Consider the following 27,883-nt stretch of genomic DNA (forward strand, 5'->3'; position numbering starts at 1 on the left):
CTGGAAAAACACCGGCCCCCCTGCAGCCTGACCACTCTGAATAGGAAGTATTCGGCATCAAAACCAGAGTTAGCTGTTCTGCGAGCAGCCAGCACACCAAATGACAAATGTTTTAAAGAGGAAAGGGGACAATTGATAGCGATTGTGGTGTCACAGAAAGGTGGTATGGTGTGGAGATGTAGTTTGTTTTCTGGCCCGTTCCAAATGCACGGTGGTGGTGTGCACTGGAACAGCTTCTCACACTGCCTGCCTAAAGCAATCCACCAATTTAGAGAATGTAAATACTCCAATCTTAGAGCCTGATCACCCTGGCATTAAAATCCAATTTCTTTATAATATAAAGATCTTACCTACCTGTGAAAATTAGACGAGGTTGAGGTGGTGGATAACTGGCTTCTGCAGAGAAGAAATTAACAATTACTATAAATGTTTGTGAAATTTACATGAAATCTCAAGACTAACAGTTGCTGTCCAGCGCAAGGGCTTTTGCCTGGATAACTTTCATCTTTAACAGCGTAATGACTTAAAACTACTGTTTTCTTAGCTTGGGCAAGATCGAGGGCTCAGAGAGCATATACCATGCTCTAGAGGGAATAAAAAATTGGAGTGTCAAGGAATATCCTTCACTGGAGTTAGTTGAAGTTAACTCAGTTGAAAAATATGCTGAAGATTTGGCAGGAAAGTTGAATGATATGACGTGGAGGAATACTGGAGGTTTGTTTGTTAAAGTAGGCTATAGAGAATTCCCAGCTCACCACTACAGGCAATTTGCCCCTGAGGTATGCTGTAGAAAATTCCTAGCATAAACAGTATCTGGCATGATGAGCAACCTGGGCATAATTAGTAAAAGGGAAGCACAGCAATATCAAAAATCTATCAGTCAGCACTGAGAGCCTTTTCCCCTTCCCCTCCTCCCATTCTGTTGATGATGCTCAAGATAAAGCTTGCTGGGACTTTAAAAGTCAGGATTAAGTCTTTAAAATTATTTCAGGTGAAAATTTGCAGTCATCCCAAAAAAAGTAGTAGAAGAAAGTACATCTACAGAATTAAAGTAGATTGGCCAAGAGTTGTACACCACATCAGCTACTACATGTGTGGCTTTTGTGGCTTTCAGGATACAAAGTGAAAATGAAGAAAGCCCATTTAATGGAGCCTATCAGAAAAACTATTCTAGATTTTTTTTTCCCAGCATTTTTTACTATATTAAAATGAATTTACTACAGCAATGTGTGGACATAACAGATATTTATTTGATTGAATATTCATTCATTTGACATCAGGCCTCAAAGGATGACACTTTCTTCTTATGAGGTTGTATGTTCCTTGGTTATGTTTGTTTTTCACAGAAAGAAAGGGTTCTTTCTTTCTGTGCTGTCATCCACAGAAAGAAGGCTGCGCTGAAAGGTACAGTTTGAAGGAGAGGGAAAAATGCCAATTTTAGTAGCCATTGTTACAAATCTGCATCTCTGTGACTTTTCATAATGCTTGTAATCTGACTTCAGTGTAATTTTAACTGATGTACAGAATAATGAATGTGTTTTCTCTGTCAGTTTATTGTGTGCTCAAATTGTGGAAGTGCAGCTGGCATTGCAGAGCCTTCCCAAGGAAGTCCTGGGCACTCAGGCTCAGGCCTACATTTTTTTCCCAATCAGTTGCCTTTGTTGTTTGTGTTTTGTTGTTTTTGTGTTCTTTGGGTTATGTTAGAAGCCCTGTTTGCAAATGGTGGTAGACTGGTAGACGTTTGTTTCAGAAGTAGGTGTTTATTTCAGAAGCCCAGTGTCTTTTTGGGTCTGTGTCCCTCCCTGTTCTGTCAAAGCACAGATATGAAGTTTCTGTTAGCACACAGAGGTTGAGCAGCTGCCTTGGACTGCACAGACATCTGAACATACTTTTCTAGGTTTTCTAGGAATTTAGAGTTGAGTCTCCTCCATCTGACATGAAGTTCTTAGATGGAAAATGATGGGACCAAAACCAGGTGAAAAGCATTTTGATCTCCTGGCCCCAATCATTTTAAGGGCATACAGGTGGTAAAAGGGCCATACATTTTTCATGATTAAGAGCACCTCAACTGAATAGTCTACTTAATGTTTACACTTGTGTACTTAATCTTTTTAATTACAAAGTCATAGTTTCCTGACACCTAGAAATGCATCTTTCTGTCCTAAGTGTATTTCCATTCCAGGTTGTGTTAAAGCCCCTGTTGGACCCCTGCTACTGCACCCTACTACAGTGCTACAGCTGCAGAACCAGGAAATGAATAATTGCTTCTTTTTGAGTGAACGGGGTAAAATTTTGGTTGTTTTTGTTTGTGGGTAATGTCACAGTAGCAACTAGTGCTCCTTGTAAGGTAGCTCTTTCTCAAATATTTAGTGTGTCTTGTCCCAAGATAATGAACAGTTTTAACAGCGAGTTGTAGGAAAGCAGATGATGTGAAAATCTTGGGCCAAGAAGGGATGTAGTGACTTAAAGAAGGGAGTACAGGAAGCCCACAGTAGCTGCAGCACATCCTGTTGTGCCTTCACCATAATTTTGATTGTTCTTACATTATGATGCTGTGGATTCTTTGGGGTTTATGAAGAAAAATAAGCTCCTAAAGAACAATGTCCCTACTTCATTTGTGTTCTCAAGAATTTACAAGAACAGCAGAGGTCAGTTTTTTGAGAAATTAAGTAAATGTGGCAGTGGACAGGTGTAGGGGAATAGAATATAAGAAAATAAAGATGGTGTAGAAAGTAATCTTACCCCTAAGGAGTTGCAGCTGGGCCAATTATCAAAGATTAGGAACAGGCCTGACTTTAACAGGCCACAGCTGTAAGCAATGAGAAGAAGAGTGCTATAAAAGAGTGGGGTGGCCCCTTGAGAAGGGAACTGGAGTCAGTTGACTGCTTTGTGAAGAAGAAAGAGTCAGTGCTGTGAGGAGATGCCCATAAGAAAACACCAAGAAGGTGTGAAACTTGTGATGAAGAGACAACAGTATGGAACCCCTGCAATAAGATGACAACAGGTAGGAAGCAGCCATTAGGAAGCCACCTCCTGGTGTCTTTGTCAGCTGCTGTTTAGCCCATCTGTTGGTTTTGTGTTGCCACCTTACAAAATTTGGCATGGGAATATGGTGGAGGAAGGATGGGAAGGGGGCTGGGCAGAAGAGATGAAGGCAAGAGCCAGAACACTGCTGTGCTTCAGTTGTTCTTGTTTGAAGAATGACTTTTTGGAGGCTTCTCTAGCTCAGCAATAATCTCAAGACTGCTGTAATACAGCCTGCCATGAGGCCTGGAACTTGGGATTCTTACAGGACTTTTCAGGATATCTTTCCTTCTCTGAATCCTTGCGTGCTTGAATAGAATCAGGAGGAGAATTTTGATGACTTTTTTAACACAGGAGTTTGCTGTTTAGCTAGGATTCTTTCTATAATTGAATACTGCTGTATCTAAATCCATGGAAAATACTTAGCATGAACTAAAGCACTACATATATTAATTAATCTTCATCATAATCCTGAGAAGTAGACCATAAGTCCTTCTGTTCAGCATACATTGTATTTGACTGTTGTATTTTACACAATGGAAGACTAAATGGTCAGTTGGCTATTGGTTTTTAATGGGCAGATTAGCAGTAGGTGCTTAAAAACAACAGATAAATGCATGTTTTCAAAGCACAAAGTTATGTGGATATGTTTATGTTCACATGCAATTCTTGTGTTCTGTTTTGTAAATTATTTTCTTGTGTGTGGATTATTGATGCAAGGAAAAAAACACGTCTCCTTTGGAGTTCCTGTAATCATTCATATGAATTCAGTGCTGTGTGTGTCAAATGAGTATCAGTGCTTTAAAAAATCCATATTTTATTTTTTGTGGGAAGTAGCTTGTATTCACAACTTTTAATTGCTACAGTTTTCATTTTACTTGAAAAGCTTTAGAAAAAACAAGAAAAATTAGAGAAAAATTAAAGTGGAATTGTTCTTGGATACTGGAAAAAAGTAAATTTACTTTCATAAGGATATTTCCCTCAATAAATAAGCATTATTCCATCTGTAAGCAAGAGGATTTTTTCCCTTGAAATTTTACTTATAAATTTCTCCTTGATGTATAGATATGTGTAGTTACAGTTGCTTTAATGCATTTCATTTTTAGTGCAGTGTCTTGAATATTTGACTACAGTAGAGTAAAATGTAAATACAGACTTTACCTGTACCAAAGTGTGAGAACAATAGATCTATAAGTAATGTTATAAATTCCATAAAATTATTTTGTGGTGTATGTTCATCAGTACAGCGTGTAAAGCTAGGGAGAGCATGGCTCTACAGATACAACCCTGGCAGACCAGCATTTCTGGAAAACCTTCAGTATGAAATCTGCCCCTTTTCTGCTCACGGGGTGTAGTAAAATTGTGTTGTCATTCTTGGTGTGTAATAATCTTCTTTGAAAGCTGTAATAGTGAATAATGTTGAAGGCCTAGTGAAAGATACATTTCCCTATTACAAACAGAGACATTCCTCTCCTAAACTATCTCAGATTGAATTATGCGTAAGTCTACACACAAGCATGTGTCTTAGTGCTATCTACAGACTGCTTTGATTGGAAACCTTTGGCTCCATAAAAGCTCTGGCTCCAGAAGACCAAAGTTTGAGTGAAAGCAGAAAGTGAATAGGCTGGTAGTAATTGAGCTGATATCCTCATTGATGCCAGCCAAGGGAAGGCAAGGTAATTATAAAGTCAAATTCACCTGACCCAAGTTGAGGTCAGAAAGAAATGTACACATGAGGCAGACATTATTCATAAGCTGATGGATGTTTTTATAGAAAAGTAATAATTAAAAAGTACATGACTAAATTGGCCCATCCTGACTGTGTTATTAAGAAAAAAGATCCTGGACAGCTCCTTGCTGCCTCAGTCTGACTAACCTATTTATTTCCCTGGGGTTAGGTGAGTAAAAGATATCCTTCATAGCCTTTAGGGTGGGTGACAATTGCACAAATAGCTTTATCTGGCTTATCAGCATTTTGGCACTTCAGTCCCCATCAGGCTCTTCAAATTCTGATATCCCATCAAGGAAGGGACCTATCAGCATTTAAAGAAGATCTTAGAAATTTCTTGAGAGCCATCACACCTTCTAGTGATGAGTCACAGTGCTTTACATTTGCCTGCCTGGAAAGCCAGGGACACTTCTGAAAGCACCCTAATTATAGGATAAGGCCTCTACATATTTCCCATTATCATGTCTGCACTGTGTGAAGACTGGCTTGACTGATGCTGTTTTGCAATAAAGAAAACCAATACCTTTTTAGCTTATGGAGATCAGGATTACCAAAGACTCCCATGGAGTGTGGCATCTTGCTTTTTGGCTAGGAACAAAGAAAACTACCTGCATTTGTGCACTCCCTTCATGTACAGGAGCCCTGATCTCCCACAAAGGGGCAGGAAAGTCAAGTCAGGGCCCTATCATGATAAATCACCCCTGCAAATAACTGGGTAGGGCTGGTCTTCCACAGCCCTGACTTGAGCATGCTGGGCAGTCTCTGCAATAGCAGAAGGTGCTGCAATTCCCAGCAGTTTCTTTTGTGCCCTGGTCAGTAGCACTTATTCCCATAGTTGGAGACTTGTGTCCAGCATTTCCAGTTGCAGCGGGAGAATGGATCTCCACCCACAGTGGTGGTGAGGGATAAGAGGGGAGGGCAGCCTCAGCTAAAGTGTTCCCACATATTTGATCTGCTACCTCCTGTGCTGGAGCAGTTGCATATAAGCAGAGAGCCTGAGTAGTGAGGTCTCAAATAATTGCAGCTAAAACCATCTAAGATGGAAAGTCAGGTCCTGGAAATATACTGGCAAAACTCAAGAACAAGAAAGGATTGGATCCTCAAGGCAAGTGGAGGCCTTCTGTTTGTCATTCAGCATGTTGAAATGTTTCTCTGAAGTATTTGAGTGGTGAAGTGGTGCAAACTTGGAATTGATCTGCTTTAATGTTACAGTCATTTTTATCACCCTGTCTGTGTGATGTCAAGATGTGACTGTCTTTAAGCAGCTCATTTACTATCACCAGCCAGAAATCTTTGCACAGGAAAGAAGTTATGATTAGCAGGTGTGAGACTAGTCTGATTTTAGTCTTGTCCCATGGTTTCAATAACAAACTCTTCTTTGAGCTTTTGTTCTGTTTTGTAATGAGAATTTCTGTTTTAGAATTTGGAGCAGCATCCTCTTTCTGAGTGAGAACTGAACCAGGCACTCTCTGGAGCCCTTCACTACTGCTCATGTGGCTGGATTCCAGCTAATAGATGAGTGTCCTTCCTGGCCAGCCACTGTGCTTTCTCCTGCACTCCCAGCAGAGAATGAGAGACCAAGGATGTTCTCTGTGCCCCTGTGGAGCACAGCTGCATTGCTGAATGAAGGTATTTCTCAAATTCTTTTGGTCTGAAATAGCCATTGTGTCATTTCCCTACCTTTATTCACATATATGTCAGCAGACTGACTGCTGTGTGTTTTCCAGTGCAGTAATCCCAACTGCTTCTGGAGTCCTCCTTCACACTGCAGTTTGTGCTTTTACTTACAATGTTTAATAAATATGTAAATTAACCTACTCCATCTCTTCAGGTAGGAGACTTGTATGTCTGCACTTGTATATCACAGAATATGCTATTCATGAGAATGGCACAGTGGGGCAGGAAATTGAGGTGGAAGTTTAAAATATAATTAGCACAATGAAAGTGTCAGTTAAAGCCTAAATTTAAAGTATTTTAATGTCTCCGAGTGGAGTTGAGCTGAAATGATGCTCCTGTGTTCTGTGCAACACTGGTGAGAAAGTGTAGGAAATGCAAGTTTAATTCATGCCAGCTCTGCTTGGATCTGACTACCTGTAGTATTGCCTATTCATACTGGAATTTCTTATCATTAATACCATTTGTTATGTTTTCACTAATATTTAACATGAATATTAACATACTATGGTTTTATGAGTGCTTTTGAGTTAAATAAAAATAGAGAGGACTGTGCTATGACAGAACAAATAAGAACATGGTGCTAACTTCAAAACAGAAGAAAAAAATATGCCAACGAAGCTGCTTCCACTCATCTAACATCAAAAGATGACTTTACTTTGTACTGTATCCATGATCTTGAAAGCCACCAAAAATCTCTCAGGGGGTGTTCTTTTTCCTAAGTTACCTTACGTTGTTTTAATTAATTAGCTAAATGGAGATCATTATTCCTGAGGTCTGCTTATTTTTGTCTCTCTTTCAGCCATGTGTGAGAATGAACTTCTGGCCTTTGCTGTCAGGCTGATCATGATTTTAAATAGTAATGTTCTTCCTAGTAGACTGTATTAATCTTACTGGTGGAAATTTTAAGAGAGAACATCTTGGTCAATCAAATTAATGTAATTTAGTGTTGAACTGGAACACAGGTTAAAGTTAAGTATTTAAATGCCAACATATAAATAGATGGCCAGATTGTTTTGAGAAAAGCTAGTAACTCCCCTCAATGCTTTACATATTATATCTCCTAATATCCAATATATAGTTATCTGGTACATTGGTGTGGTACTTTATTGTCTCAGTATCAAGTCAAGGGTGAAGATATGGAACCAAAATGATTCAGTTAATCAGAAGTATCAGCATATCCATTTAATAATTTGGCAATGTGCATTTTAAGTCTCCAGAAAAAAATAGATGTTTTTCTATTTGCTTATCTTTCTCAATTTTCACATTGAAGTATTATGGTGCTAATATAGCTCTGGCTGAAACACTTGTTTGATATCTCTTTCAATGAAGAAATCCTGAAACAAACAAAACCCTTTTTAATTACATATTATTTTTCATTGCCTTCTCGTACCAAGTCTTTACATTCACAAATTTATCTTTCACGGAATTCTACACAGCAAGTAAACATGTAAATGGAAAAGGAGTTTTAAAAATGCAACACAACTTCTTTTCTTTGTGTTCTTTCTTAGCAGTTACTGTGCTATTGCTGGGGTCATCCTGAACCATTGAAAGGCACGGTTCATGCAAGCAATATCCAGCAGAAGTGGAAGTTCTTTTGTGCCTGAGGCTCGGGGCTGGCAAGTGATAATCTCTGGTTCTGCCCCCTGTAAAAAAACAAAAATGAGAAATGAGTGGGAGAACTTGCAGTGAAAGTGGAAGGACTGTACTGTAGGGAGACCTGAGCATACTGAGCAGAATAGGTCAGCCTTCTTTGGTGGGCAGTAACCACGCAGCAGTCACAGGACTTAGTATATTTCAAAGAAGTGGACAGATTTCTGGGAAAAGGCACTCCATGGAAATGTAAAAAATGCCTAGTTCTGATTTGGGGTGATGACTGTCCACCTTTGTTACAGAATGCTTCAGCACCTGGCAAAGGAGCTGAGAGGTTGCCAAGATCATATCTGAAGAAACAAACTTGTATTTTGTTCAGAAGTGTGCTCAAGTTAGAAACATTTCCTCATACAACAGAGCATCCAACTAAAAAATAAATAGCTCTTTTCTGCCAAGCATTCGAAAGGGGAGAATTCTATTCTGTCTTTGGGTGTACCTGCTTGCTAATAGTTACCCTGCTGCCTGGAATCTAAGAGGTTTGCTTCCCTCTGTAGGCTGGCCCTCCACAGAATTTGGGTCAGTTTCAGAATGTCATTATTCAATTTAAAAGCTTTGTTTTCTAGTCACTTCCTGGAACAGCTTATTTTCAGACAGTGTTCTCTCCTGCCATCTACTTTAGATTGTGAACAGCATTTCTCCTAAACTCAAGGGTAAGTCTCATGACAGCAGAAGACATCGAAGACTTCTGAGGCTCTTGCAAAAAACAGAGGAATGATCTCAACATTCAAAGCCTTCAGGGTAAAGGATAACATGTTCCTTTAGCTCTGCTAGCCCCACAATGTACTCAGCTTAAAGCATCAATGAAGAAAAGAGGAAAGCAGAAAAGGTCAGAATGGAGAGTGAGAAGAGGAAATAAGTCAGGTAAACCCTGTCTGGGGAAAGGCAAGAGAGAATTTAGAATTGTGACCTGTTGTTATATTGGTTATTAATTTGTGAGAGAAGATCATATACTGTGGGAAGGGCAGCAGAGATTGACAGATGAGATAGATAGCATTGCTGCACTCTGACCCCAGAGTCACAGACCCATTCTGTGTCTGAGTTCCCTCATCTGTAAAATAAGAATAGTTCCTATTTATGTTTCAGGGTCCTTGGAACCATTAATCAGTGCATATTGTTAAGGCTTATTGAGACCACTAGTTGGAAATACAGGATAACCTGTGTCTTCTGGGCTGTCTTTTGCATGGCTATGTAATCTACCCAAAGTAATTTTAAAAACAGGTACAGAATTTAAAAATTCAAAGTTTGTTGGAAAATAATCAGCTTTAAAATTAGGGGAAGGGGTTGTTGTGAAACACATCTAATTTTAAGGCAGGGGAGTGCTACTAATAGCCTCCCTCCCCATTTCCATGAAGCACAATCAAGCCTCAGACTTGACTGCCCAGGCTCCTTGTGGGACTATTTTCTGGAAATAAAATTTACATTTTCTTTTGAAGGAAAGAGTTCATTTCTCTTCAAGAGCTGAAAATGAGATGCCAACCTTACCTCTTCCCTCCGTATCATGTACTTTTCCTGCTACCAAAAGAGAGAACTGTTCAATAGTTGCTATTATAGGGAAGGTCAAACTATGGCATTTTTTTCTGGAAAAGTGCAATAGTGAAATAGAGATCTCAGCTCTGTAGGGGTAGGTGATGCAAACAGAATGCAGCCCTTGTGCTCCTCTCTTGATGTCTGCCTTTCCACAGTTGTGCAGGGTGGGACTTCCTCCAGTGACGTGGCTGTGAAGAGCACGGTGGGCATGGGCAGTTATGGGAGAGCATTGCTTGTACATCGTGTTCAGCACTACCCACCACAATGTTCTTAAATAGCAAGGAGACTGCAAGAGCTGATGAGATGTTCTGGCCCTCGTCAAACCAATGTCAGGAATGGATTAAAATAATTCAGTTGCATTTTTAGGTTTTAAATTAGCATTAAACTCACAATAAATCACTAAATAAAACCAAGACCTTTTCATCATCAGAGCAGGTTAATTGTAATCTTTGCAATTATTCACATTTTTATAACATTTCCAAACTAGTTATAGCGCCAGTGACTATTTACATTTACTGATTATTAGTTACTCATCAGCTGTCACAGAGCTCCATAACTTCTCTTGCCATGACCTCTTTCCCAAGGCAATCCTGGAGCATGAGGCTTCTTTAATTGAAGATTATTTTCCAGCATTGTTCAAATTCCTATCCTGAACAGCTTCTCATTCTTGCAGTTTCAGTGTGCAACATTCTTTCTTTTTGCTCTCTGCTCCATCTTGGAGAATATCAGTGGCATCCAGGGCTTCTGATAACTGCCATCTCTTATGCCATGTGAAATAGAAAGATTTTTTTCCTTTTGTAGGTTCTATTGCTTGCATCATTCCTCTGTGCTACCACAATTGCTGTTCTCCACAGGAGAGTTCTTCAAACTATTTGTTACAGCCTCCAACAAGCTTCCAGTGGATCACAGGAGCTGTGAATTTTTAGACTCTCATCTTGAAGAAGCAATGAACTACTTTGACTTCCTAGCAGTCTACATCTGCAGCTGTTATATAAATCTAGTTTTCTCTTCTTTGCCTTGGAAGTGCTGAGCAGATGCTGTTTCCTCAGAGAAGTGGAAGGACTGAGTGGATAGCATCTCCTCTGAGATGCCCTCCTCTTTTTCCTCACATAATTTGCGTGAAGATGAGTGAATGTTGTTGCAAATAATTTGAGATTATATCCTCCAGAGGGTCTAGTTGTTAAGTAGTGTCAATTTTTACTCCCCAAAAAGCTAGTTTTTAATCTTCATATTCTCATCCATTATGTATTTATTTCTTTTTCTATTCTCTGATATTTTTTTCATCTTTCTTACCTTCTCTTTTTGTTTGTTTGCTTTCATATTCTTATGTGCTCATATGTCAGGTTGGCAACCCACCTCACTGCCTCATTTGACCTTTCATTCCAGCTCTTTCCATTTAAGTGCCTGCTTGTTCAGCCTTGTCACCTCTCAACATAATAAACCAACTGCTCCTTGTTAACTCTTCTGTCATCTGATTTTAGGACTGGGCTCTTGAGGAAACAAAATGTCTGTGGTTATACTGTACAAATGTATTTTAAGCCTTTGGCAAAACTTGGAAGAGGAGTAAAGGATTTAAAGCATCTTTAAGTTTTATCAAAGAAGATGGCCACACAGAAAAAAAAAAATATTTTGTATTCATCTGAAAAGTAGGAATGCAGTTTCATCTTATTTTTACTAGATAGTAGAAAATCCCTGCAGAGAACTGAGGGACTCAATGTATTGGGTATTACAGAGATTATAGTCTTAGTCTGTTTCTCTCCTCTGTGGACTCTTCATAAAATGTTTCATTTGGGGTTTGTCCACAAGTGCAGCCTTGAAATTTTTTTCTCCTGTGGATATTCTTTGGTGTCCAATAAAAAGTGAACTTATGGTATATCATTAATATTATTGAGTATCAAAACCAGTCAGCCATAATATGCAACTCTAATAGAAAGAAGACCTAATATGGACTCTGATATTCACAGAATTGCTGAGGAATTGTTTCTTAATCTACTGTATTGTTTAGGTAGTAAATGTTTTGGATAAGGTATCATCTTTGGGGTTTCTTGATCACTATATTGCAGTGGAACAGTAACCAATGGTTATAGTTATAAAAATGGTTCCCATGGTTTTTAAACATTTCTATATGTTACATATGTTTTAGGAAGATTAAAGAAAACACATGCTTTCAGTTGCTCTGCCTTTTGACAGTAGCAAGTTGAAGATTCCTTAAAGTATTATTGGAATATTTCAGTCTTAACTTGGTTCTATGAAATCCTTAATAAAGGTGTTTCCCAGGAATATAGAACTTAGAAGTGTGAAACATGTTGTAAGAAATAATGAGCAAAAATAAAGTTGAAATCAAAGCAGAAAATACCTAAATCACTTGAAAAGACACGAATTACAGTAAAGTAGCTGTGCAGTGCATAATGATGAGAAATCACTGTGATCTGCAGTAGAATGGGCTTTCAGTGAATGAGCCCAGGCCCTCCAAAAATGGTGGGGAATCAGTCCTGGCCAGGAATATGTGCTGGAAAACACCAGAAAACATGTTAAAATTAAAAAGCTGGGGTTTCATAAAGATAATTTATGAAACCCTGTGTAAGTCTCCCTATTTTGTTTGATGTGTATAGGAGCAGCGAGTACATGCGAGATATTTTCATATACACAGACTAAACTAAAACCAAGGATCTAGAAAAAATGGAAATTGTATTTAGGTGAATTTAGTGACAGTTAAATATTAATCTGAGTAAAAGTGGCAGCATTTTTTGCATCCTCTGCAGTCTGTTGTACACTCTATGTTCTTGTGTAATTATTCATTTACACCTGTGTGGAATTTTGCAATTATTTTATAACATTTTGCCTTGGTTTAAGTTATACCATGGCTGCATAGGTTTGGTAAATAAATGACTTCTCTTATTTAGTTTTTTTTTCCTCAGATAGAATATATTAAATGTATTTCAGACCTGATCTGGTTCCAAATATGAATAGGTTTTTAGTAGTAACATCATATATCTTAGTTGAAGGAGTGAAGAAAAGGAAGAAAAAGAAATGTTTTAACTCCAGTGCAGTGTTTTCATGCTTCAGCATACCCTAGGTGTCATGTAAGTGATAAATTAACACTTATGACAGCAAGCATATTTCTATGTAACCTTCTTCACAGAAAGTGACTAGTTATTAATTTTAATTGCTTTCTGGCCTCTGCTAAAATTCTTTAACACCATAGAATTTCATGGACAGGATTGCAGGGAAAAAGGCATGGCTAGATCGTAAGAGAGGGCACCTGTGTATTGTATTTTGAGTCAGTGGTAACTAAATGGTTAATGTAAATCTTTTCAATTAAAACCAGTTTGTTTTTACAAACCTGCCCTTGTCAGCCAACGTCTTCAGTCATTAGTTTGCTTTTCCTTTGAAGATTCTTTCTCTAGGTTAAAAGCTGTGTGAAATATTCCATGTGGAAAATTAATCCATAACATACTCCTGTTTTATGGAGCTCCTTGTAGATTACTGTGAAAGCTGAATCCCTGAGAATTTTCATTTCAGCTAGGAAAAAATGTAATGATGATACCAGTTGAGTCACCAGTTGAAGATCTGGGGGCTGGAGCTCCTGTCCTTTAAAGACTGAGGGAGTTGGGGTTGTTCACCCTGAAGAAGAGAAGGCTCCAAGGAGGCCCTAGAGCACCTTCCAGTACCTAAAGAAGCCTACAAGAAAGCTGGGGTGGCACTTTGTACAGGGGCATAAAGGGACAGGAGATGGGCTGATGGCTTCAGACTGATAGAGAGGATGTTTAGTTTAGATATGAGGAAGGAAATTTTCACTATGAGGGTGGTGAGGCACTAGAACATCTTTTCCAAAGAAGCTGTGGATGCCCTATTCTGGAAAGTGTTCAAGGCCAGGTTGGAGGGGGCCCTGAGCTGCCTAATGGACCCCTTAAGTGGGGTTGACCTACATGAACTCTTCCAACCCAAAACATTCTGTGATTCTATGAATTCAGCACTTCCTTGAGCAGCAAAGAACCATGAAGAACCCCAAAGTTGCTGCTACTGTCATCTTTCCATGCTGTTGGTAGTACTTAGACCAAATACTGTTATCTTGGGGGAAAAAAAAATTGAGGCGGCTCATTTAAAATTGGTAGAAAACCTGAAAAGTTTCATTCAGACCCAATTTGCACAGTCTAAATGTTTGATTTCCATGGAGTTGCAATTACACTGCAGCAGGTCTGGATCTGGATACACGTTCCCTGCCAAGACCAGTCGTACTGCCAATGGTTCTCTGTGTCAGTGTGTGTCAGTTGCCTCTCCTGCTTTGTCAGCTTTTGGTGTCACTAAATTACCAAATTGCCTCAATGCAGAAATGTAGCTGTGATTCTGGGATGTAATAGCTCCTTTATTTTTCTTAACTGTATTCACAGTGTTGCATGCTGCTATCATCCCTTTGGGCTGCTGAGACAATGACTGAATTTAGACCTTCAACAACAGCAGCTTCAGTACCCTTATTAAAAATGAGATTGTCATTGCTGCAGTCTACATCCATCACATATTGATGTCTTTGATCGCATCCTCTCTATCCCAGCCAAGCCTACGTTACTGTTTTCTTTGAGGACCGATTTCCAAATTGAACTCACTGTTTCTGATGTAAAAGCTTACTTGAGTCCCTTTCTGTCCCCTAAGTTTGAAGCACTTTCCAGTCCACAGATGAACAGCGCTAGCCTGTATGTTCTTCTCTACATTTCTCATTCATTGTCTGCCAGAGGTATAAATCAATATCCAGAGGTGTAAAATCTAGCAAGTACAAGCTGTGCAGAAAGCATTTAACTAATTAAATGTGGTCATCTTTTCCTGAAGAAAATAAGTCAGATGTTTTGATAAACTACTCAGCAGAAAGAAACAGAATATGTTAGTTGGTGTCTTTTCCATATTTATTTTTTCTCTGATTATGCCAGAAACAGCTGTGTTTAGAAACCTTTAACTTTAGGAAATGTAAAATTTTTATTTACCTAAAATAGGAAATCATCATTTTTTGTCAAGAAATGCTATGAATGGAGTATTTTTCCTAGGTGTATTCTGAAGGAATCAAGGAACTTACACCATGAAAAATTTTCAGATGTTTGAGAACACTCCAGTCTTTATTGTCTATTAGTATGTATCTGCTTAGAAGGGACTTTTTCTGTAGGCTGTTCGGTACTTATGGAAAAAAGTTTTTAAACATGTAAAGAAAAATATGCATTTTTTCCTTCAAGACCTAATTTTTATTCCGTACAAACAGAAAACATTCCCTACAAAATCCTCCATGAGATTGTTTATTTGTATTGTACTGTGTACAATACTGTATAATATATCCTGTAACTGAAAAAGAAAGTAGTAGCAAATTATATTTCTTTGAAATCTGGACTATTCCCTTCAGATGAATACGTCTTCTCAACTGAATGATCTCTAGTGAAAATATAAAGCACCTGTCTTGTAAGAGTAGCACATTGAGGAGTGATGATGTCTTTTCACAAGTCACCACATCATCATCCACACATCATGTCCTGCTGAACACAGTAGTTTATCTTCAAGAGATAAATTCAGCATAATTGCAGGTAGAGAGATTTATGTTTGACATCAGGAAAAACTTCCTAGCCCTAAGATTACCGCACCTTCCTAAGTGCAATGCAACGATAAAGCAGGTTGTCTGTGAGATTGTGAAGTCATGGAGTGTTTCTGAGAAGGTGCTAGAGGAAAATATCTATCAGAAATACGTTAGTTCTGCTCTGGAGTAGGGAGATACACTCCTATGATTCCAGTCATGATTGTCTCCTTGTGGCCAAAAGACCACAATTCAGCATTGGCTCAAAGACTGAAAAAATTAAAGCATTTGACATCCATGAGAAAATTAGATTTTTCTCTTTTAGCCAGAAAGAAAAATATCAGCTGCTAGAATGACCAATTTGTCCTCAAGGTACACTTGCAGATAACAAAAATAATGAGTTTTCTAGATTATTCCACCTTGTCTATGGATCCTATCATGGAGGAGGAGAAGAAATCGCCACACAGGTGTGGCTGCAGACAAGGCACAGCTGTTTCCCCTGGTAGCCAAGGCATGACACAGGGCTGGGCTCTTGGCCCTGCATACAGGTCTGTAGGTGAAGACTGTTGTTACTTTTGAGTGAAAACTACTTGTTGAAGGGGAACCTTCCCACTGACAGGCTTGTGGGCTTTCTTCTCATCTCTGCTGCATTTCTGCCACAGTAAATCTGGCCCTATGTCAGCATAAGAGTTTGTACACACAAGTGGAGAAATTGTTTCCCAAAATGACCCTGTGCTTACATAGTGTTTTGTATTGCTGTGTATGCTGCCTGCTTTAGTCATTTAATACTGCCCTCTGTACTATGTTAACCTCTCTGCTTAGGACAGTATTGCAGGTGTTAAGGATTTAACAGTTTTAATTTAATGACTTACTTCTTGTATAAAGTTACAGCCTTACTTATCATTTCAATATCTGCCTTTATACCCATTTCATTGAATACTGCCTCATCTTCTGAATATACCTCTTAATACAAGGTGATATTCATACACTCTGATTTTTCAAGCATGACAATCCTATCAAAAAAACTTTTCTAAAGTGTTTGCTATTAACAACAGACTTGAAATATTTAAATGAAACCAGTGAGCAATTTAAAGGACTTTCAAACAGCTTTGAAACTTAGAAGTACCTGGGTAGAAAGGCTTAAAAAATTTCTTTCAACTATAACTTTTATGTTGCTATAGCAATGTTGTAATAATGTCTTATTAATAGAAAACTACCTAAATATGTCTTTAAAACTCTGTAAAAATTTGTGCAATATTTTTTAATGACAGTGCTAGAAACAAGCTAATAATTCTGGAGACATTAGCTCTGTTGTTTTGGGTTGCTTCAAGCCAGGATGGATCATCCTGATTTTATCTAATTGTTTAAAGGAAATGGTTATCTAAGTTTCATAGATAATGGAAAAGGGTTCAGTCTTCAGTTCTTATTTGCATGCAGCAACTACATACACATACACAGCTCTTCTGCTGTGCACAATGTCTCCTGAACAGGTTTGTTGCTTTAAATGGTGCCTGGCTGTCATCCCCTTGTTAGAATGTCAACTGCAGAATGATTCTCTATGCTGTGTGCTCTTTTTCTGCTCTTTCTGATTCTTATCTCTCCCCGTGTGCTCATGGCTACAGAACTCCCTGGAACAGAACAAAAACAAACCATTGAACACAACAATATACCACTAACTTTGGGTGAAGGGTCTGTTGGGGGCTGGGGCTTGTAATTACAGCACTTCCTATTCCTGTTCCTAAACATAACAATGAATAGCAGCAGGTAAGGTGTCACACTGCATGAGCAGTTAATACATTTTTCATGCTCTTTGCAAAAAACTTTTGAATGTCTACCACTGCTTTGAGGCAATTTCCTTCAGGAAGGAAATAAGGCCACTGGGACCAGAAAAACAGCCTGTCCCAAGTCCTTAGAAAGAGTTAATTCCATAATCCACAAGGCTTTTATTCACAGGAACTATTGCAATCTTGATTTTTATTGATGTGGACATTAGATTATAATGTTTTGTGAGCCAGGCTACTTTTTCAAGATTTTAATTTCTTCTACTGTTTCATACTTAGTGAAAGGTGTAAGAGAATATAGCAAACAAGAAGAAGTAGGGAAATGACAAGAACTGTTGATGTCACGATTCACTGATTTACCCAAATTCATAAAACTCTTTGGTATAGGAGAATAAATTTTTCACTTTCTGTACTGAAAACAGGGCATCAGATTATAGTGTTGATGATAGTCATTGAATCCACTTACTATTTTAAAAGTTAATAAGCACTGAATAAGATGAATGTCTTCAATTTTGCCTTGCAAGATTTTACACATTAACCAGGAGATATTTAAATCTCTTCTGTAGAATAGGACACCTTTTCAGGAATGTTCTTCTGACTCATCAGACTTCTTAAAAATTGCCATACTTTTAATTTTTTACTAGAACCACTCCTCTGCTTTTCTCAAACCTTTTTTTAAGGAATTGTCATTTAGCTTTACTTTTTCTCTTTCTGGCCAGAACATTTTCACATGGCTTCTGAAGGTGATAATCACACATTGCAAGAAAAAAGCAGTGCTGGTATGGTACAATACTTGATTTTATATTCATGGCTTCCCACCTAAAATTCAAAATAATTATTATAGGTGCTTGTTAAGGTTGACTGATGACGACTGAGATAATTAAGGTGATGTATCTTTGTAACCAAGGGCTGACAGGGAGACCAAGGAAGGACTTCTGGTGGTTTTTGATGCTTACTCTTCCGATTTACTTTCGGAGCTTTCTACAAATTAAGCATTCCTGGATAATTTAATAATTCAATAAAGTTTTTTCAGAGTTGTATTCTGCTGCCTTCATTTTTTTTCATGAAGAATTTTTTTATTATGCTGCTTTCTACATAAAATTAAGTAATATTTCAGATGTTTCTTTTTTAAAATCCAAAGGCTACTAATTATATTCAACATCATTTTTGCCTTACTTTTGTGAAATTTTAATACTTCTACATGACTTTTTCTCTGTGAAATTCTTAGGGTTATAGCTAAAAACCAGGTCTTTATTATTGATTTAAGCAACAAACACTACAGTGCATTTACTTTCACATTTTGTTTAGTCTTTGTATATGCAGTTTCTGAATATTTACTAAAATTTAAGAAGATACAAATATTAATCTAGACATACGTATGAAAAGTGTATTTTTCTTTATTATTTCATCTCTGTTTTATATAGACATTCTCAAGACACAATAATCTTCTGCATCTGCTTTTCCCTCCCTATTAAAAGCTGATTATATGGACAGCCTAGGACAAGTAGGATGCAAAGGTATTTTTCCACCAAGGTATGAAACCTAAATTTGTGATTACATTTCCAGGCTGAATTTGCTAAGGAAAACAGAATCATGTAGCTGGCCACTTTCAAAAGTCATTTTTCAAATGGTCTTTTTAGATAGTTTGACCTGTGACTTTAAAAATGCATTCAGAAATATTTCTGTAATTGAGAGACAAAACTTCAGGGAGCTATCTGAAAGGAAACTGAGTTTTTTAATGACCAATAAAACACCCTTATGTACTGTAAAATGATTGAATTTTTTATGCCAAAAATTAATAAGTTAAATATTTATTAGAACTACTGTAGTAATACAAATATGACTTTTTTCGGTATCATAGAACCTGTTAGCTATCTTAGTAATTTTCTGCGTTAAATAAAACCTAGTGTTGATAGCAGTTTTGGATAAACAAAATTAAACTAAAACCTTGTAGTTAGCTCTCTTCCTCCATCTGAAGAGAACTTGCTCTTTTGTACACATGCATACATTCATGCCTAAAAAGGACTGCCATAAATCATCATGACCTAGCAATGGAGCATAGAGAAAAATGCAACCCTAATACACAATTATTATGCAGAAGTATCTGTTTGAAACCATTGCCTATGTTCACTATATCTCAGCATCAGCTGGCAATATTCATATCAAAATCTAGAGGATAATAAGTTAAAAAAAAATCAATAGTAATTTATCATTTAATTTACTACTACTTCCTCAAATTCTAGAAGAGTGCTTGACATAATCAGCTAAAGATACATCATGATAATTTAATACATTAATAGTTAGAGGCTTCAATTGAAGCTCTCCTTTTAGGGCTTGATTATACATCTGCAAAATTCTTCTTTCCAGCTACATTAATTGGTAATTTGGCAGAAAAAAATACAGCAAATTAACTTCTAATAATCATCTTTTACTAAATGAGTTTCTATCTTCTTGAGTACGGAAAGACAGAATATTTAAATGCATTTTCCCCAGTGCACAGTGGGCACTTGTGAGACTGTGCCACTGGGCCCCCTGGCTGGAGCCTGGCCTTGGGACCAAAGGCTGTGTCCCATGGTGCTGGCTCAGCTAGGAGCCTCCCAAATGCCATCTGACTAGGCTAGCCCTGAGTCTCGCCTTACACTCAGTTGCTGAGGTTCTTCTGGACTCATCCCTGCCCATCAGGAAAAATTGGCTGCTGAGTCAGGTGATGAGGCCACAGAATGAAACACTCCTTTAGGATTCTAGCGCTGGCTGCAGGCATCTTTTGGTCAGTAGATGGAGTTGGGTAGGTCTGGATTTGAGACTAGCTAGGTCTGTGGATCCTAGTGTTGGATTGAGTTCTGCTGGCCATTTATGTAGAAAGACAGCTCTGACTGGTTAACCTGAAGAAAATGGTAAGCAATTAAAAAGTTAATTACTATTATCCTTGTGTGGCAGGTGACCAGAGCAACAGTCAGTTTGCTATGGGATTGGACTGGACTTTCAAAAAGAAGTTTAGGACTACAGCTCTCTATATAAGATATAATAGACAAATACTATTTTTTCCTTTACCTCCCTTCTTAATTTATCACATATGAAAAAAAAAATCCTCAAAATGCCCTGGCAATGGGTAAAGGAAGACCTGGAGGCTCGGCTCCCTCCAGTAATTGGAAGTGATTAAGGACAAAAGAGCAACCAACAAGCATTCAACCAGGATTTGGCAATATTCTCTGCCTTCTGAAATAGCATGCTAGTACTGCTAGTGAGACCATCCATCAGCCCCACAGACATTAAAAATGTGAATGACTATTTCTGGAAAAAACATTTGCACTATTTGTATTAGTTCTAGTAATAAAAACTCATGGCAGCAAAACCACTCCAATTCGTACTGAAGCGATTCACACTGAAGAAATGTTTCTGTGGAAAAGATGAACAGAATAGCCAGAAAGAAATTTCTAAGAGCTACAAAGACTGTAACAAAAGCAGACATTGTGGCAGTAGAAAACAAATTGCCAGCTATTGTAAATCCTATTATTTTCTCAGTGTGCCTAAATAGCATACTACCAGGACTCCCACTGACATTACTAGCATGGAAATAGAATATTATTGTGAATGCATTTTCAAAATATTATAGAAGCCAATAGGGTCCACATAACTGTCTATAGAATATGCAATATAAGCTATCAAGCTCTCCCTCTCCTTTGGAGCCAAGAAAATGTGTTTCTTACACAGAGTGAGCCTGATTTCTGGCGAGGCCTCTGTTTTGCCACAATAAATATAAGTAAATAAAAATAGTGTACTCGCAGCTTTAAACGATGATTTTACCACCTGATTTCCATTTGACTCATGCAGTCTGCTGCAGTGTTGACATGTTTCAATTTCATTACAAGACTTTTCTCTCCGTGAGGCACGTTGGGAAGAAATGTGACATGTCATGGCTGAACATTGTATCCATCTCTTCATGCTCACCCATGAACTGTTAGAGATGTTTCAGATCAGATTCTGTCTTGGATACCGAACAGGTGACTCAGTGCTGCGATGATGCTGAGAAAAGTTAAAAAAAAAAATCTTTTAGAAAAAAAGTGTTTTGCCCAAAGCTGTCCTATCTATCAAAATTCTTTCCTCCCTCCATGCTAAATTATTGCTTTATACACAGCTTTCTAAAGAAGGGAGAGGGTTTTTTTTTAAATCTCATTTCTCTTTCCTGCTCCATAGTTACATTGTAAAAAGCTTGGTCATACTTCAAAAGACAGGCTGTTCATTTTGTTGGTGACACATTGAGGAAAGTGTGTTCACACACAAGCACTTGTTCTTGCACACACACATTCTACATTCTCCAGAATAAGAGAGAGTGTAGAATGCATCAATATTTTGAAAAATTTTTAAGATATTTACAAGTTTTAATGATCAAAACAATTTGAAGATTTAGATTCTAAAACAATTTAATTTTTTTTTTTCTATAAAAGCTGAAGAACTAAATCACTGGCAAGTACAGGGAAAGACTCGGGGTCACCAATACAATTGTAATTCAATTCTTACAGCTCAATTGTTTTCACTGTCATATGACTCTAATTTAGATGTCCTCATTTCCTGTGAGGATTTCACGGTGTATTAAGATGCAATAAATAGTTTGCTTCAGATATGTAGCTTTTAAAAAACACAAACCCATCAAAGGGCTATGTAAGGAAAAATATAGATTATTTTAAATTCTGATTGTGCATGTACTCTGATACCCATTTCTTACATGATCCTAGAGATTTTGATTTTTGCAGGTTTTTTAGCTTACCCTATAAAATCCATGGCAAAGCAGCCTCTTAAAGTCATCATTTTGAATAGATGGATAACTTGATTGGGTGATATGACTTTTGATTCAGAGAATTTAGTATTTCTCTATAATGTCCAGCATAGAAGCTTTTCTGTCACTGTAAAACAATTTTAAAAAAAGTTTTCTGTGGCCAGTGGTAGCTGCTTTTTATTTGGTCCATGTGCATAAAGCCTAGAATTTTCTGTTCTTGCTTTTCTATTTTAACATGAGTAATTAACTTTAAGTTTAAAGGATTCCATGTGTGTTTGCGAGAGGGAGCTGAGGCTGCATGAAAATAGCACATATATAAAGACTTGGGGAGATTGGCAGCACTGGTCTTGAAATTACACTAGTAAATTTTTTCAGAATAAACTCAATTTATAAAACTTTCATTATGATTGTCAAGTCCATTAAAAGTTTATAACAAAAATATGCCTAAAATATTTTATGTGAAAAAACATTTCCAATTTCATGCAGAATCAGGAAGATTTGAGGAAAAAAGTCTTGCCACCACTGTAGGTTGAGTTTTGGTAAAATTCTATAGTGTCTTCAAGACCTTATTGTCTGTGTGTGCATCTGTGTCTTTGTGTACCTAGCACAATTTTACTACAGTGCTACCTTTGTTTTGGTAAAACTTGATGTCCTTTTTACAAGGAAAATTTCATAGTATGTATATGTTGAGTACCTTGTGGGAGAGCTAAGTGGTACCTTTACCAAATCCAGTGCAAATTTCTCGTTGTGCAGCTTGGATTTCTCAGCATGCATATCCAATGTGGACCATAGAGTACAGGCCTGCAGCACACCTGAGGGAAGTACAAATGTTCACAGGAGTAGCAGCATACATGCAGTACCAGTAGACACAGAACAGATCATCAGGGTGTGAAGCAGAATAAATTCTAACTTGCCTAAAAATTTCTCAGCTCATTCAAGAAAGAACACAAATTTAGTAGCCTAAGTTTCAAGTTGTGTGCAAAATTAATTGCAAAGCACACACAATTACACTTTTAAAGCAGATCTTCCACTTCTTTATATTGCTGGAACATCCTGAGCCATGCTATGCACATTCCAGACGATGTTACATGTTTTCACAAAATACATATTTTATTGAACCTTCCAAGCTTTCATGCAGAAGGAGTCTCAAATCTTCTATGCAAACTTCAGGAGATAAGTATGAATCTCACTAAGCAGACTCACTCCATATTGCAGTATAGTTTGGACACTACAGCTAAGTGAAACCTTAAATGTATGTATAGATTCAAAATAAATATGTCATACTAGCATTTCTGAGAATTTCAAAGCAGTACACTGGTACTGCTAGTGTTCTCATATACCAGCTGCAAAAATTAATAGATTTTACATTCTAGCATATCCCATACCTGCAAGTGAAGGCACACCTCTGCCCACCTACGATTATTCACTTTTTATTTAAAACAAACAATGGGGAAAAAAGAATGCCACAAATACAGAGTCATTCTGAGAAATGTAAACAGTTCAAATGAGACACAAGTTGTGTTTGGATTAGGGAGTGGAAAGCCACAATCCTGCACTTAAATACAGTGGTTAGACAGCTAATGTATCAAACAAATTCCAGCAGCTTGGAAATGCGGGCACAAAAACAATGCAAATGGAACAACTGTGATGAATAATTGAAATCATACCCTCCGTGCCAGCTTCCCTGTACAATTTTGCAGCTTGACATAGATTCAAATTTTATAGTGTTTGTACATCATGAGTTTCACAGAACACAACTAAAATTATCTCACATGGAGAAACTCCTTCACGATAGGGCTGTGTATGGGTAAATGCCCCAGCAGTGTGCTTTAATCTTTAGTTCTCTACTTTAGTTCTCTACTGATGTAGTCTAGTAAATAGATTTAAGAAGTACATGCTGGAGACAGATGTCACCTGTTCACTTCTAGTTGTTTCAAATGCATCCTGTGAATTTGTCTACTCCACCTGCAGCTTGTACAGTCTTGATAGAATACAGGTTTTGTCGAGGACATGATGAGACGTGTTGTACAACCATATTCATGATTTTTGTTGCACAAATAGCTTCATCTTGAGGCTAACTTGCCTTCAAAACAAATTCAGAAAGTAATGAATGGTTGGAAAAAAAGATAATAGCATGTATTAATTACTAGTATCTGCTTTACGTTTGGAGGAACAAACCTGTCTTATCAGTATATAATCTTGCCTCCTGACTTGGTAGCTGTTCTTTCTTCCTCAATCCTAGTAATTCTGAGGGAGCAACAACACATACTAGAGTACATTTCCTCCTGTCAGGCAGCCAAAGGATTAGAACTGGAGCTGCTATTCACTATCCAACCTTAGCATCAAAACAAGTTGTTTTTTTTTTTTTTCAAACTACAGTTTGAATTTGCTAATGACACAGGCAACTCCCAGTGGGTGTGACAATCATGAGATAATCAGCTTTAGAGGATTAGAGGACCCCAGGGGTGTGATTAGCTCAGGTTGGCCAAGCCCTCTGTCATGAATTAATTCAGAAATTAATATTTGCATTCTAACACTGTATCTTAGGGAAACTGATTTCTAGCCTACGATTTTTTTTCATTAGGAAAAGCAATTCACATTGCACAAGACAATTGGCAGCTGTGGTTAATGAAATGTGAGATGATTAAGCAATAAGGATCTGAATTTTGTGTGATTTACTTCTGCCAATGATCTTTCAACACAAAGAACACATTCATTGTTATTTTTAGTCTGCCTTTTTCCTACACTTTCGTTAAATGCTTGATGGAATATTTTCAATTCATTTGATTCCATGGTTGACAATCAGATAACATTTCCTTCCATAATTAGCAATTATCAATTGTACAGAAATACTGAATGCCATTGGGTTTGCATAATAAACAAAAACCAGAAGTGATGATAGCAAGTTTGCTGAACTGAAAATATACCTTTTGTGCACTAGTCAGCTATTTGGGACTTTGGAACAGTGTTCCTCACTGTTCCTCACTCACAGAGACACTGGTGAAATGGCCTATATGTCTGACAGTCACATTGGGTCCAACCAGGGAAAATTGTCACTTGACACGCATTTAGCCAATGCAATTGATAAAATAGGCCAGAGAAACAATTTGAGAATGCAGCAGTAATTTAAATCTGTTTTATCAAATAAAGGAAAACAATTATGTGCAATAAGAGGCAGATAGAGATTGTATGGCTACCTTTTTGCTTTAAGAGAGATCATTATGTGTGGAGGATAATAGACAAATAGCAACCATGTGGGTGCTTAGTATGGCTTACATGTGCACTCCCTCTCTTCTTTATATCCACTTGCCTGCTGGTTCCACAATCTGTTCTTTGGTGTTGGCAATTTCTTGGATATGTATTTTTTGTAACCTACTTGTTCTGATTATGTATCTCAATTTCAGCATCTATAAAATGAATACAATAGTGGTGGTGAACTCCCAAGTACTCTGAATTTAGTTACAAAAAGCATTAGATACCATCAGTAAAAAAAAGTAATTTTACAGTTTTCTTACCTGAACTACCTTTTTATTTCTTCCCTAGGGGATAAATAAAAATAATTCTATTCCAGTATTGATTACATTCCAATCACAAATTGCTCTTTAACTGAACAAAGATATCTTATGATAGTCGCTTCTGACTTTCTGCTTTACCATTCCATTCTTCTGTCATATCCAACAAATATTATATGATCTGTTTATAAAATGTTGACTGTGAATTGTGTTAGATTTTTCTGTTACATTCTGTGGGAGAAGCTGATGATTATTTTTGTGTTCAGTTACATTGTCTGCCTAAATACTTCAAAGCACTCAGCAAAAGCTGAACTTTTATTTCTTTACCAGTAGTAGCAATAGTCATAGCTGTGGCCCTGGTGACAGAAAAGCAGTAAAATTGTGTAAAAGCCAATACTTAAGCCTCTTAGCCTGAGTATTAAATTGTTCTTTGCTGTGTGGACCTGGAGAAAGGACTGTGGTTGATGGGCTTCCATGGACTTTCTTGAATCATAGCACATGTTAATCCAAAACCTGAAGGTTAGCTACTACTTCGCTCTTAGTATTTGCATCTGTCTTGTTCCCTCAGGACACTTCTTAATATCCTTTATTAGCATGTTAAATGGGAATTTTCAGAGAGTTTCTATGATTCTGTATCCTTGTTATATTCTCATCCCTTAAATCCCTTTTGCAACCTATTTGTCTTTCTTGTCCTATTAATCTCTTCTTGAATATGCCCCCACCCACTAAAAAATTTATCCATAGGTTTTATGGTTTGAAAAGTGTGTCTTAAAAGCTGAAAGTTCAAGTGGAGTGGTACAAATCTTATTGGTATATATTGCCATAAAGGATTAAATACAAAAATAGACTTCCTGTGAGCATTGCAGTCATTAACAGCCAGTTTGATTTTAGTGGGCACACAAGCACCTCCATAATTCTGGCTCCTGAGGAAAGGTGAAGAAACAGCTTTTAACTGTGAATGGCCTTATCTTATGCAATGGGAAGCTATCAGTAGCGAAGGCAGCTTCATTAATACCATTACAGCTCATCTATAATCAATACAGAACACTGCCAAAATTTTATTCTGTACTTTGTCTAATAACTACTACAAAGTCTGTGTGCATTGTACAAGGAGAGCACCTTCCTGAGGTGCACATTGCCAGTCTCAGTAGGGGAAAGAAGAGGAATAACTGGGCTCCTTCCAATATGACTTCAGCCAAAACCATCGCTATTTGGGATTTTTCCCTGTAGCTACAGTCAAAAAATATTGTTATTATATTGCAAAGGTTTCAAATTGTTGTCTCCTTACTGCAAGAGTTTCATACCTCCTTGATGTTTCTCATAGGCAGCTCCTCTAAGTACTGACTCTTCCTTCTCACTGTAGCTAACTAACTCCAGTTCCCTCAACCAACCAATCCACTCTTTTATAACACTCTTCTTATTATCAGCTACAGCTGTGGCCTGTTAAAATCAGGCCTGCTCCTTATCTTTAATAATTAACCCAGCTGCAACTCTTTAGAGGGTAAGATTACTTTCTATACTTCCTTTATTTACTTATATTCTATCCCCCTATAAACAAAACCTGCAGAGTTGCTGCCTGTCAGAGGACGAGCTGCTGCTGCACATAACAGAGCAAATAATGCTGCCAAAGTGAGAGTGCTTTGCAGGGCTGGCCCTCTGCTCCTTCAGGGCAGCTCCCCACTGAGCCTGCTCAGATCCAGGCAGAGCAATGACTCAAGGAAAAAAGGCAGAAGAAATCCTGAAATAAGAGGGTGTGAGAAATTGCCCTGTGTCCTATCTGGGCTGTTTCTGTGCAGAGGTATTATGTTACAAACAAAGGAATAGAGGGACCAAAATTAAAGCTGCAGACATATGTGTCCATCGTGACATTCATGCTGCCAGAAATGTGGGTTGAAAACATGGACTTTTGAAATTCCACAATATTCCTTTCTGTATCTACAGGTACTCTGTGTTTCAAAACTGTGCAACTTAATGCTTCTATTTCAGGTGTTAAAGTACTTTGCAAGTTCCATTTTTTTGCCATTCTTAAGTACTGGTTCCCTTGATGTACAGGGAACAGAATTTTTTTTTTTTGCAATACATATTGAATGATTTGCACCATACCATTTTAGCATGATATACAACTGTAGTACAGCATATCTTTTGTATTTTCCTTAAAAGGGTAAAGAAATCTTAAAAATTTTTAAAGCTGAGTTTTATCCAAAGGAAAAAGCATTGGTTGCATCCAATCAAATTGCATGGATAATAGGTCACTGAACTGGATAGATTTTTCTCAGGCCCTTAATGCTGTGATGAGCATGGATGTGAAATTTCTACTGCACATGCTACAGATTATGGATTTTCATCTGTCACTCAGAAAAATATCCTTTCAGATGCTGTATTGTGGTTACAACAACAACAACAAAAAGTTTTAATGTTTCATTAGAATAAAACTTATGGCAATTTTTAAAATACGTTTATTCTGCAACCAACTTCCTAAGCTTAACTGGAATGGTTAGGGTGGGTAGCAGCAATGCAGCAAATATGATAGAGGTGGATATCTGGGTTTTCTAATGGTGTTTTAACCATTCTGCTGATTGACAGCAAGGACCATGGAGAGGATCACATTTAGCACTCACTAAAATACAAGAAATCTGGCTTCTGTACCAACTATGGTTATAA

This window comes from Camarhynchus parvulus, chromosome 7, assembly GCF_901933205.1.
Source record: "Camarhynchus parvulus chromosome 7, STF_HiC, whole genome shotgun sequence".
NCBI classification, from domain to species: Eukaryota; Metazoa; Chordata; class Aves; order Passeriformes; family Thraupidae; genus Camarhynchus; species Camarhynchus parvulus.